Below are 13765 nucleotides of genomic sequence, written 5' to 3' on the forward strand. Positions count from 1 at the left end.
TATATTCCCACCTCAAACACTATCTTGTTTCACACAGAAACCTAATTCTAATTAAATATCAATGATGTACCTTAAATAAGTAACATGTTTCTGAAAAATGTTAAAATGTACTTCATAGTCGTGTAGAAACAAAGTGCACGTGGCAATTTAACACTTGAGGAATTCAGATTCTAGTATTTTTAGTGATCTGTCTTACCTATCTTTGGTGGGTCCTGGAGCACGACTCACCACAAGCTGAACAGCAAGTGAAAACTAAAAAAGGACAAAATAAGGAGGAACCAAACAGACTGCTCTGAGTCAGTTTTATAGTGATTTGCTCAGGTACCTGGTCTGTATGGTATTTGACATTAGTTCCCATCCTCGCTGAAGTGCCCACTGTAAGGTCAGACACTCTCTATCCAGCCTCCAGGACAAATGGTGCTTGGGGAGTCACAACTTCGGGTACAGCACTGAGGCTGGCCACTGGTCCACAGTCTACCATGTATGCAGGTGGTGGGTATTCTCTTGAATACATCCACTTCCACAAAGATTGTTAGTCTTGTTGAGAGGCACACAGAGAAAAATTTACCCAACAGAGCACACGGGACCAGACATGTAAGCTCATTCCTCATCAACAGAATGACCACTGTCTGTACTGAGGTGATCTGTCAGGGAGATTTCCTTCTTACCTCTGAAAGGAAAAGGTTTATCTTAAAAATCACCTGTGGTTAACTCTCTTAGAAATATTCTCAAGAAGGGGCATCAATATTCATAAAAGGAAGGTAAGTTCTAGGGCTATCAAATCTGCTTCCAGTGAAAGACAGCTCCTAACTTGATTCAAGTCAAATGTCTTCTGGGTCTAACTCACACTGTCACTCACCACCATAAAGAGAATGGTAAGCACACGAGAGTCTTGTGAAAATCAGATATGGCACAATGAGTTGGACATTAGCTGTGTACCATAACTGATTCCTTTAACAATAGTCTCAAACACACAGGCCCACACTAACACTGTGGTACACCAAAGTAGGTGCTTTTTATGTGCATTTACTGAGCCCAGGGCTGTGTGCGTGCTTCCTGCGCACCGCTGAGTGACTAGCCCCCACACTGTTTTTAGTAAGAGTCTCTTGCACATCTTTTAAAAATGTTAAGTTGTGAGGAAAACAAACGTGGCCTCTTTTAGGCTGACCACCTAAGCAGCATCTAAGAAAAATAAATCTTTAGCCTCTCCTCTGACCCCCCTGGCTCTCATTCTAGAACCCTAGCACATCTACCTTCTGGAGCAATGTATTGGTCTAAGGTCGGGGCTAAGGTTGTCATCAGAAGTCATCATTGATGTTCTTGAGCTGTCGCACAGCTAAGTCTACAGGCAGGCTGAACTTGAGGCTGCTGAGGCGGCTCAGCAGGTTGAGGGCGCTCTCAAAGCCTGTGTGGGCCATGTAGCTCCAGGGCTGGTAGTGGGGCTCGATGAGTGACCCTGACTTGCAGATAAGGTTCATCCAGGACACCAGACGCTGTTCATTCAGTGCCATGCACACCAAGGCCTTCAGCTCTGAGTCTGCACTGCGCTTGAAAGGGTCGTGTTCTGTCAGCACCATGTGGATGGCTGTCAGGAGGCTCTGTTTGGGGTCACAGCAGTGCCACCCATAACAGGCAGGGCAAAAGACTCCGAGAACTTCCGGGCTGGGGATTCCACATATGCGTGGCCATTCTTAGCATGGTAGCACTTTACAAAGAGCTCCCAGGGGTGCATGGTCTCAGGGGCTGAGGAAAAGGCTGGCAACAAGCAAGCAATGGGAGTCATGACAAGGCTCATTCCTGGGGAAGAGGCACATCGTCCATGGGCCAGCAGGTCCCTCACAGCCACTGTCGGCTCCTTCTGCGCAGCCATGGTCAGCTCGTCCTTACCGCCCAGAGAGAGAGGTCCTGGAGGTTGGCAGAAGTGCTGACATGGTCGTGTGGCTGGTGTCTCAAGGTTAGCTGCTTTACCCTGTCTACTGATACCTCCAGCCTCTTCAGTAATGGGGTGTAGTCTCTGTCGGCCTGGCCCCTCTGCCATAAGGTTTGTGGGATCTGGCCCGTGGCACTACCGAGTTGGCTACCAGCCCAATCAGTGCGCGCCGCATGAGGTGTAGCCCGGTCTCCAGAGCTCTCCTTACTTCTTCTGCTTTCTTTTTGCTGTTTCCAGGAGGCAGTCTGCTGCTGCCTGTTCCAGTGGAGCCATTTTCTGTCTTCCCGCTGGCCTTGCACTAGCCGTGTCCACCACCTGTCTCCAAGGTGCTTCCTACTTCATCTTGGATGAAGCTTATGAACATCTCTATATCTCGGATCTGCGTTTTGAGCTGCTCAACCAACTGTTCTTTCACTCGGGCTGGGTTGACAATCTGCGCTACTGCTGCACCGACTTGCTGACGAAGCTCTTCAGTGGACAAGGAACTGATGTCCTCGTTCAGATTCATGTCCAGCTTCTTTATTCACTCATCTACGATGACCCGGTCCTCACCTCGCAACCTGGCAGGTCCTCTTCTTCGTCTTTCGCCTTTGGCTCCACCACCGCCGCCGCCGCACTTACCGGCTCCGTAGCCACTTCCAAGGCACCATCTTCCTCTCTTCTCTCTTTCTTTTGGTTAGATTTGCTAAGTATTTATCAATCTTGTTTATCCTTTCAAACAATCAACTGTTTGTTTCATTGATTCTTTGGATTTTTTGTTTCTATTTCATTAATTTATGCCCTAATCTTTATTATTTCTTCCCATCTACTGATTTTTGGTTTGCCTTGTTCTTTTTCCAAAGTTTTAAGGTGAAGCATTAGGTTGTTTACTTGAGAGCTTTCTAATTTCTTAATATAGGTATTTAAAGCTATAACTTTCCCTCTTAGGACTGCCTTCATTGTGTTCCAAAGGTTTTGGTATGTTGTGTTCTCATTATAATCTATCTCTATGAATTTTTTGATTTCTTTCTTGATTTCTCCATTGACCCATTCATCATTTAGTAGTGTATTGTTTAGTTTCCATGATTTTGTGTATGCTTTATAGCTTTTCTTGCTATTGATTTGTAGTTTGATTCCATTGTGGTCAGATAGAATGCAAGGAATTATTTCAATTTTCCTGTGTTAAGATTTGCTTTGTGTCCTAATATATGATCTATTCTATAGAATGTTCCATGTGCTGCTGAAAAGAATGTGTATTCTGCAGCATTTGGATGAAATGTCCTATAGATATCTGTTAGGTCCATTTCTTCTATGACCTCATTTAGTCTAGATGCCTCTCTGTTTATTTTTTCACAGGATGACCTGTCAATTGATGAGAGTGGGATGTTGAAGTCACCCGCCAGCACTGTGTTTGGTGTTATCTGTGACCTTAGCTCTAATAGCATTTGTTTGATGAGGTTGGGAGCCCCCACGTTAGGTGTATATATGTTTAGGATTGTAATGTCCTCCTTTTGGAGTGTACCTTTAATCAATATAAAGTGACCTTTCTTATCTTTCCTAACTAATGTTGGACTGAAGTCTACCTTGTCAGATATTAGGATAGCAACTCCTGCTTGTTTTCTATGCCCATTTGCTTGAAACATTGTTTCCAACCTTTAACAAAGATAGTGTCCATCCTTTGTAGAAAGGTGAGTTTCATTTTGAAGGATCCTGATTTTTATCCCAGTCTGCAAACCTATGTCTTTTGGGTGGGGCATTGAGGCCATTGATATTAAGAGATATTATTAAAAGGTGTGTATTTATTTTTGCCATTTTTTTTTGGAGTTCTTTTGGTTTTACTTTTGCTTTCTTGTGCTAACTAGTATTTGAGTTTTGTTTGTTTTTTTCCAGGTTCCTTATATGTGTGCTTTTCTTTGTATTCATCATGGAGGATTCTTTCAAGTATTTTCTGTAGAGCTGGTTTTGTCTTCAAATACTCCTTGAACCTGCTTTTGTCATGGAATGTCCTTATTTCTCTGTCTATTTGAATAGATAGCTTTGCAGGATAAAGTAACCTTGGTTGACAGTTGTTATCTATCAGAACTTGAAATACATCCCTCCAAGCCCTCTGGCTTTTAAAGTTTGTGTTGAATAATCTGCTGTAATCCTGATGGATTTGCCTTTGTAGGTAACTTGATTTTTTCTCTCTAACTGCTTTCACTATTTTTTCTTTGGTTTGTATGTTTGGTAGTTTAATTATATTATGGAGATGAGAGGTTCTTTACAGGTTTTGTCTTGTTGGTGTTCTGAAGGATTCCTGTATCTGCATTGGCACCTCTTTCCTAATTGGGGAAAATTTTATTCTATGATTTTGTTGAAAACACCTACTATGCCTTTGGAGTAAAATTCTTTTCTTACTATACCCTGAATTCTTATGTTTGATCTTTTCATAGTGTCCTGAATATCTTGAAATTCCCATTCATACTTTCCTATTAGTTTGTCTTTCTCTTTGTTGGACTGTGTTAGATTTGCCACCTGGTGTTGTGGTTTAAATATTCTGTCCTCTCCTTCATCCATTCTACTGGTGAGATTTTCTACAGAGTTTTTATTATTATTATTTTAAATATTTCTTTGTGTTCTTCATTGCTAATAATTCTGACTGGTTTTTCTTTATTATTTCTATTTCCTTATTTATGACTTGTATTGACCTCTTTATTTCATCAAGTTTGTGTCCTGTGTCTTCTTTGATTTCTTTGATTTCCTCTTTCATTGTTTTGATTTCCTCTTTGACTTCTTTGAGCATATTTATAATCATTCTTTTGAAATCTTTCTTAGGCATTTTCTCTAACTCATTCTCACTGGAGGTCATTTCTTATGCATTAATACTTTTGGTGGATTTATTGTGTCCTGATTTTTGGTGTTTCTTATGTTATAATGTATATATTTTTGCATCTTGGATTAATTTAATGCTTGGATTTTAGTTAGCTGCAGTATTATTAGATGTATCAATCAATCTGATGTTATATATCTTCAGGGTAGGAGCTTAAGGTGTTAGGCGTGGCTCTCAAGATTCTTATAGTATCTACAAAAGTGACCCTAGGTGTTGGGTTTGCCTGTTATGAGAATATTCAAGAAGGCTGAGTGGAACAAAATACAGGCAGATTCTAAAATCTAAACAATGTACACATTCAATGAAAAATAGCACAGAGTATTTATGCAAGAGTAGGAATTATGACAACCAGATCTTCTAAGAAGATCACTGTCCCACATCCTTAATCCTATCAACAAGGAGGTTAAGATTTCTGGTCTGTTGAGTGTTCCATCAGCTTGTGACCAAATGAGACCCTTCCCTAATGCACAATAGAAGAGGAAACAAAGCCACTATAAATCAAGAAACAACAAATAACAAGCCCACAATATAGTTTATTTAAGAATGGCAAATCCGACCATTCATCACATTTAACATATAATTTATCCTAATATGGAAGGTGCAATTAGCATTTCTGGTTCAGGCCTATATATCAGGCTTATTTGGTGAGTACTGACCTGGTGTAATCCCAGTTACCTTTTGGGATGATTTTGGTCTTAGTTATGCTGTGCTTCTGTTTGGGTCCCACTTTGGTGCACTGTGAGTTGAAGTAGGTTGGCTGGGTCATTGAATTGCTGCTTTGCTTGCAGGTCCTAGGTGCTATGATCTCCCTTTCCCTGGTGCTTGCTGGTGTTTGAGCTGGTGGTGGGGGAGGGGAGGCTGTGGATGGTGGCTATAGTTCTGGTCCATGTGATCCTCTACTTAGTGATCTGCTCCTCTGTTGTTCCCTGTGGTTCTCCAGGTTTCTTGACTTTGTGAAGAGCTCTGTTGTGATTCTTGTAGGTTCTTAAGATTTGTTGTTTGACTCTTCTGTGTGGAATATTCCCTGAAGTATTCTCTGTAAGTTTGGCTTTGTGTTCATATAATCATAGTGCTCACTGCTCACTTTTTCCATGGAAAGTTTTCCTTTCACTGTATATTTTGAGGGATACATTTGCTGGATACAGAAGTTTGGGTTGGAACCTATAGTTTTTTAGACTTTGAAGTATTCCATTCTAGGCCCTTTTGGCTTTCAAGGTTTCCACTGAGAAATATGCGGCAATTCTGATTGGAGTGTCTTTGTGCTTTTAGCACTCTCCCTTTGTTTTCATTGTTAAGAGTTTTAACTATGATGTGCCTTGTAGACTTTCTTCTTTGCTCCTGTCTGGTGTTCTGTGAGCTTATTGTGTCTGGTTCAGCTTCTCTTTTGTGAGACTGGGAAATTTTCTTCAATAATTTCATTGAATTTGTTCTCTATGCCTCTGGCCTGGATTTCTTCACCTTTTGATATACCCATTGATCATTTTAAGTATCCCACAGTTGCACCATATTCTTTTTTTTTTTTTTTTTTTTTGGTTTTTCGAGGTAGGGTCTCACTCTGGCTCAGGCTGACCTGGAATTCACTATGGAGTCTCAGGGTGGCCTCGAACTCTCGGAGATCCTCCTACCTCTGCCTCCCGAGTGCTGGGATTAAAGGCGTGTGCCACCACGCCCGGCTCTCTTTTTTTTTTTTTAACAAACATTTTATTTATTTATTTGGTTTTTCTGAAGTAGGGTTCACTCTAGCCCAGGATGACCTGGAATTCGCTATGTAGTCTCAGGGTGGCCTCAACTCACGGAAATCCTCCTATCTCTGCTTCCCTAGTGCTAGGAGTAAAGGTGTTCACCACCACACCTGGCAAAAGACTTTATTTTTATTTATTTATTATGAGAGAGAGAGAATGGGCACACCAGATCCTCTAGCCATGGAGTTGCACCATATTCTGTTTGCATGATTTTTTGAAGTTAGCCAAGGTTTTGGACTCCCAATCAACTTCTTCTGTCTTGTCTTCCAGCTCAAATATTGTGTCTTACACATGAGTGGCTTTGCTAGTGAGGAATTCTAGAGAGGTTTTTAAAAGATCTATTTGATTTTTGTCTTCTGTTGTGTTATTTTTCATTGTGTCCATCTCTTTTTTGAATCATGATTTCAGTTTGATGCCTGATTTTCTTTCATTTGATCATGTCTTCATTAATCCTAATGTGGTGTTTATTGAGATCCTTTATTTTTTGACTCAACTTCAATGGATTTATATCACTTTTGAGTCTTCTCTATTTTTGCTATATTAGTTAAGCCTAGTGACAAAAGCTGAGGGTTCTAGGAGAAAATTCTGCTCAATTTCATATATGTGATTGTGTTTTTTGATCCTTTGCTTCCAGCTTAGTGATACTTTTGATCAGGGTTACATTGGTTGTTGTGTTTTCATTTGGAGATTCAATTTCTGTTGTTTTCTCTGCGATTTCATTGGTGGTTTCCATTGGGGACTAGGCATGCTTGGTGGAGGTCTCTCAGTTTTCTGACTTTCATTGCTTTTTTTTTAATTTTATTTTTTATTGTATTGTGGACTATCCATCTCAGGGAAATGTCTAATTTCACTGATTGGGAAGCAATTATTTGTCCTTTTAGGATCTTTAATGTTTGTTCTGTTTGAAATGTGAACCATATTGGAGTAGGATGGAGTTATAGCTGCAGATGCATAAATTTTGGAGGTTGCAAGTATATCAAAGGTACCTGGGGAAATGGGAGGTAGGAAGCTGTGAGCTCTTGCATAGTCACTTGCATACACTTTTCAGCACAAGGAATACAGGGCTTGGGGAAGCAGGAACTGGGAAGTCAGGGAGACAAGGGGAAGAGGCCAGATCCCACAGTGACCCATGCACCCTCTGGATCAGGCAAACAGTGATTTGGGGACCCAGGGAATTGTTCAATCAAGAAGCAAGAACAAAAGTCCTGCTTCCACAGCACACACATAGTGATTAGGCTGCCCCAAGCCAGCAGAAGGTGTACCAGGACCAGGGAACTGGGAGGAGAGAAGGTACTGGGAGGTCTGTCCTATTTACTCTGTGAGTGCACCCTCTGAAGCAGGAAATTCAGGAGTTGGGGACTCAGGGGCCATTCAACCAGGAAGCTTTTCAATGCATTGTTGGTGCCCTATCTGGGTGAATAGATAGTAATTTATCTCTCTAGGAAAGCTCACACAGCTCCTGGTTTATCTCAATACAACTTTAGAAGTTTTTAAATTATTTTCTAACTCAAGTTGATATTTAAAAATAAAGGAAACTTAAATTTTATTTATTTATTTATTTATTTATTTATTTATTTATTTATTTATTTATTTGAGAGCGACAGACACAGAGAGAAAGACAGGTAGAGGGAGAGAGAGAGAATGGGCGTGCCAGGGCTTCCAGCCTCTGCAAACGAACTCCAGATGCGTGTGCCCCCTTGTGCATCTGGCTAACGTGGGACCTGGGGAACTGAGCCTCGAACTGGGGTCCTTAGGCTTCACAGGCAAGCGCTTAACCGCCATCTCTCCAGCCCAAATTTTATTTTTTACATGCATGTCATACATACATGTATGGTATATATTTTTTTATGTTCACCCAAATTACCATCTCTTATCCACCTCCTGCTAAATCCCCCTTTCTTCCCAAGTACTTTTATTTTTTTAAAAAATGTTTTATTCATTTATTTGAAAGGGAGAGAAGAGAGAGAGAGAAAAAGGGAGAATGGGCACACCAGGGCCTTTAGCCACTGTAAATGAACTCCAGACACATGTGCCCCCTTGTGCAGCTGTCTGATATGGGCACTGGGGAATTGAACCTATGTCCTTAGGCTTCTCAGGCAAATGCCTTAACTGCTAAGCCTTCTCTTCAGCCCATACTTTTCTTTCTTTTTTTTTAATTAAAAATTTTTTATTAACATTTTCCATGATTATAAAATATATCCCATGGTAATTCCCTCCATACTTTTCTTTTTTAATGTTTATTATTATTACTATTATTATCAAGATGTTTCGTATGTATACATCATGTGTTTATACCCTCTTTTCCTTTGTCCCTGACCCCATTCCAGTGGGGATGCTCCTCAGTGGGGTTGCAGTTATTCCCCCATGGGGTTGTAGTTTATGCATTCTGGGAGCAGTAATCAGTTATTCTTTGTGGGGAGGAAATGCCTCTGGGTATTATGTCTCAATGTGTGGTTCTTACAGTCTCTGCACCTCATCTTCCACAAATTCTCTGAGCCATGGTTGGAGAATTTTAAGTTTTCTTTTCTTTTCTTTTTTTTGATTATACACTCTTTGGTAGGTGTTGCATATTCTCAGGGCCTGACTCCTACACCCTGGTGCTGATTACCAGGCTCAGCTTGGAAGCAGCACTCATGTTCGTCTCCCCATTCCTCTGTGGATTCAGCTGGGGCTCACCTGAAGCACGAGAGGTAGTTTATCTCCTCTGGTTTTGGTACCTTCTGAAAAAGAAGAACAGATTCTCCAACAGAGAGTGAAGTCAGCATAGTTTAAATGGGAAAAGCATTATCAATTTAGGGAGAATTTAATGTATGTAACCTCTCTTTTAGCCAAAGACTAGTAAGAGCTTGACATAATATTTGTCTCCATAGGATTCTGATTTTGTTCACAATTTCAGATGTGGGTTCCTTTGCACTGAGTGGATCACTTAACCAATCAGAAAGCTATTGGCTACCCACTGAGGCTGTGTGCCCCTACTGCATTGGCATTTACATTGTATCATTGTGTTTGCTTCTGAGTAGCTTAGGCCTCTCATTGATCAGACTATTGTTGGCCATTTTCCCATAGTAGCTCATATAGTGCTTTCCAGCACTAGACAGGCTAACGTTCTGGGGACTGGCTTTCTTCTGAATGCCAGCCAGGTATTCCCATGCTCTGTGTCAGTAGCATATGGTGCCTTCAGCAATAGGGTTTTAGCTTTTGCCTCAGGCAGGCAAGTGCATTGACAGAAAGCTATCTTCATTTTGGGACCTTGTAGGTCACTCTAATCAATAGCTTAATGTAGGTAGCAACCAATCTCTGGTACTGGGAGTTACAGGTCAGAGACAGATTTTTTTTTTTCTTTTCTTTTAAGCTTAGGCTTCATCCTACCTTCACCAGGGCTCTACCTTTCAGGTGCTCCGTCCTTACTCCTTTTGAGGGTTATATCTTTTAGGCTATCTCCAAGGATAAAATTTTCTCTGGTATCAGCTTATTTTGGATTTAATTTTGTGTTTAGTTTTCCCACTTCCCTTTCTCTCCCCCCCAAACCCTTCCATCACTATTATTTGGGCCTTGAGTTGCCTATCAGGTATGACAGCAATTTGAATAGGTCAGGTTAGGAACTGCAGATAAGTGACACCATGTGGCATTTGTTTTTCCGTGATTATGTGACTTCGCTGCTGAGCATGATCTTTTCCCAGTCTGTTCATTTTTCTACAAATTTCATTTTACTGTTTTTTTTTTTTTTTTTTTTTTTTTACTGCTGAGTAGAATTTCATTGCGTAAATGTAACAACTACTTTATCCATTCATCCAATGATGGGCACCTGGGTTGATTCCAGTTCTTAGCTATAATGAATTGAGCAGCTATGAACAAGGTTGAGCAAATATCTCTGTACTGATGCATGGAACATTTAGGATAAATGCCTAGTAAAGGAATAAATATTGGATCTCTATGTTCGTCCTTTTCAGGAATCTCCAGGTTGATTTCTATAGTATTTGTACAGGTTTATACTCCCGCCAATAGTGGATGAAGGTTTCTCTTTCCCCACATCCATACCAACATTTGTCATTGTTAATTTTTTTTTTTAAGTGAGTTTTCTCCTTATTGAAGTAAGGTGAAATCTCATGGTTGTTTAACATTTTCTTAAGTGTGTATTAGCCATATGCAATTCTTCCTCTGAGAACTCCCTAATCAGTTCCCTGACCCACTTTTGAAGTTGGTTGTTTAATATTTTGTTGTTTAGTTTTTGAGTTCTTTGTATGTTCTAGATATTAGGCTTCTGGCAGTGTTATAGCTGGCAAAGATTTTCTCCCATCCAGTTAGTAATCAATATGTGTGTCTGCTTATGGTGTGTTTGTCTGTGCAAAAGCTTTTTTGCTTCATGAAATCCTATTGGTTGAGTGATTGTTTAATTTCCTGGGCTACTGGGGTGTTACTCAGGAAGTCTTTCCCCACTCCTGTATTATGGAGAGTGCCTCCTATTTTTTCTTCCTGCAGAAGAGTTTCAGGTCTTATATTGAGGTCTTTAATATAATGGACTTGATTTTTGTGTATGGAGGAACGAGTGGGTCTCTTAATTTTTCTAAATATGGGTCATCCAATTTGTCCAACATCATTTGTTGAAGATACTGTCTTTTCACTAGTCTACATTATTGAGACCTTTGTCAAAGATGAAGTAACTATAGTTACTTGACCTAAGGTCTGAGTCTTCAATTCTATTCCATTGGTCTATGTTTCTGTTTTTATGTCAGTACCATGATGTTTTGGATACTATGGCTTTATAATCTAGCTTTATATCAGATATGGTGAGACCTCCAGAGGTTTTTCTTTGGAGGGACATGAGGATATGTTTGGATATCTAAGGCCTGCTACCATTCCATATGAATTCTGAGATCATGTTTTCAATCTGTGTGAAGAATGATGCTGGTATTTTTTATTAGTATTGGATTGAATATGCACATTGCTTTTTGTAGAATTTCCATTTCCACAATATTAATTCTACCCATCCAGGAACAAGGGAGGTCTTTCCATATTCTTACATGCTCCTTTTTTTTCCCAAAGTTTTATTTTATTTTTTTTACATTTTCATTCTATAGGTCTTTCACATCCTTAGTTACTGTAATTCCAAGGTATTTAATTTTTTTTGATACTATTGAAAATGGGACAGCCTCACTGACTTCTTTCTCTGTATATTTGTCTTTTGCATATAGAAAGGCTACTGACTTTTGTGTATTGATTTTGTATCCTGCCACTTTACTGAAGGAATTGATCACCTTTAGAAGCTTTAATGTGGAGAATTTTGGGTCACTTATTTATAGGATCATGTCATCTGAAAAAGGGCAAACTTGAATTCTTTCTTTCCAATTTGAATCCCTTTTATTTCTCTCTCCTGTCTTATTGCTTGTGCTAATACTTCTAGTACTCTGTTGAAGAGCAGTAGTGAGAGTGGGCACCCCTGTCTTGTTCCTGATCTCAGTGGGAACTCCTTGAGTTCTTTCACATTAAGTATTATTTGGGATTTTTGGTGCTTTATACATAGACTTTATTGTGTTGAGATATAAACCCTTCATACCTATTCTATCCAGAATTTTGATCATGAAGTGGTGTTGTATTTTGTCAAAGGCCTTCTCTACATCAATTGAGATGATCATATGGTTTTCTGTTTGGATGATCTATCTATTACTAATAGTGGAATATTGAAGTCCCCAACTATGATGGTGTTGGCAGTTATTTCTGTTTTGTTGTCAAGTAGGTTTTGTTTTATGAATTGTGATGCCCCAGTGTTTGGTGCATAAAGATTTATGATTGTGATATCCTCTTGTTGGTTCATTCCCCTGATACATAGGAAGTTGCCTTCTTTGTCTTTTTTGATAGTTTTGGTGTGAAGTCTATTTTATCAGATATTAGTATAGCTATGCTTTGCTTGTTTCTTATTCCCATTTGCTTGGAATATCATTTTCCACCTTTCACTCTGAGAAGGTGTCTGTCTTCAGTGGTGAGGTGGGTTTCTTAAAGACAACAGGTTGGGGGCTGGAGAGATGGCTTAGCAGTTAAGCACTTGCCTGTGAAGCCTAAGGACTCTGGTTCGAGGCTTGATTCCCCAGGACCCATGTAAGCCAGTTGCACAAGTGGGCTCACACCTGTGGAGTTCGGTTGCAGTGGCTGGAAGCCCTGGCGCGCCCATTCTCTCTCTCTGCCTGCCTCTCTGTCACTCTTAAATAAATTAAAAAAAAATAAAAAGAGAACAGGTTGAGGGGTCTAATTTTCTGACCCACCCTGTTATCTTAGGTCTCTTGATGGGTGAATTAAGGCCATTAATATTTAGGGTAATGATTATGAAGTTTGATTTGATTCCTGCCATATTGTGATAGTTTATGTGGTTTGGTGTTTTCTTGGACTTTGTAGTTTTTGTGCCTTATCTGAGTGTGGAAATTGTAATCTACTTCTAGGCTCCTGGTCTGCCTAGGCCTGTGCACAGGGAAGGGGCGCTGCCAGTGTTACAGCATTCCTGAGCCTGGAGGCATAGATGGAAATAAACTGGTATGCCTGGTCCATACAAGGGGGTGGTGGTGGGTGAGATAAAAGTTCCAGAGCCCACAGTTCCAGAGCCTAGAAACGGGGTGGAGCTATACTGGCCTGCCTACATCTGTGGGGGTGCGGTGGGAATGGGGAGGTTGGGGGTGGAGGGGATTGGCAGCTAGTGGGAAGGTGATCCCGGGCCTGGAGGCTTGGGTGGAGTGCTATGCTGTTTTGCTGGCTTGGGTCCAGGCATGGGGATGGTGGGTGGAGGGGAGTGGGATTATGTTCCGGAGCCTGTGTGCCCACGTGGAACTATGCTAGTCCGCTGACTTAGGTCTGGGCAAGGTGTGGGGGTCAGCAGCGAGTGGGATGGTGTTGGAGCACGCAGAGGCGAGTGGGAAGGCCTTGGTGTGTGCAGCGGCACGTGGGATGGCATCGGTGCCCCGCGTGGCGCTAGTGGTAGGGCGTTGGTGCGGGGCGGGGAGAGTGGGAAGGCATTCGTGAGGGCAGTGAGGGTGTTTGCCCGTGTGGGATGACACAAATGGAGCTATGCTGGCCTGGCCCCCCTTGCCTGCACTTAGTGCAGGAGTCTGCCGCCCGGACTGTGGCTAGGACAGCTGCTTGAGGGAATGGGGGACTGGTGGACTTCCCAAGAGCATGGGGATCAGCTGGTTCCCTTTTCCTGACCCTTTGCAGACTCTCGCTGGAGGTCAATTAGTCTGCTCCTCCCTAGAAGACCGGATA

The 13765-nt window shown here is 41.2% G+C and overlaps 1 pseudogene; it reads right to left on the minus strand.

Moving 5' to 3' along the window:
* Positions 1-484: 484 nt before the first annotated feature.
* On the minus strand, positions 485-13457 carry LOC123460268 (annotated as a pseudogene).
* Between the last annotated feature and the right edge of the window lie 308 nt (positions 13458-13765).

Source organism: Jaculus jaculus, chromosome 4 (genome assembly GCF_020740685.1).
Source record: "Jaculus jaculus isolate mJacJac1 chromosome 4, mJacJac1.mat.Y.cur, whole genome shotgun sequence".
In the NCBI taxonomy this organism is placed as follows: Eukaryota; Metazoa; Chordata; class Mammalia; order Rodentia; family Dipodidae; genus Jaculus; species Jaculus jaculus.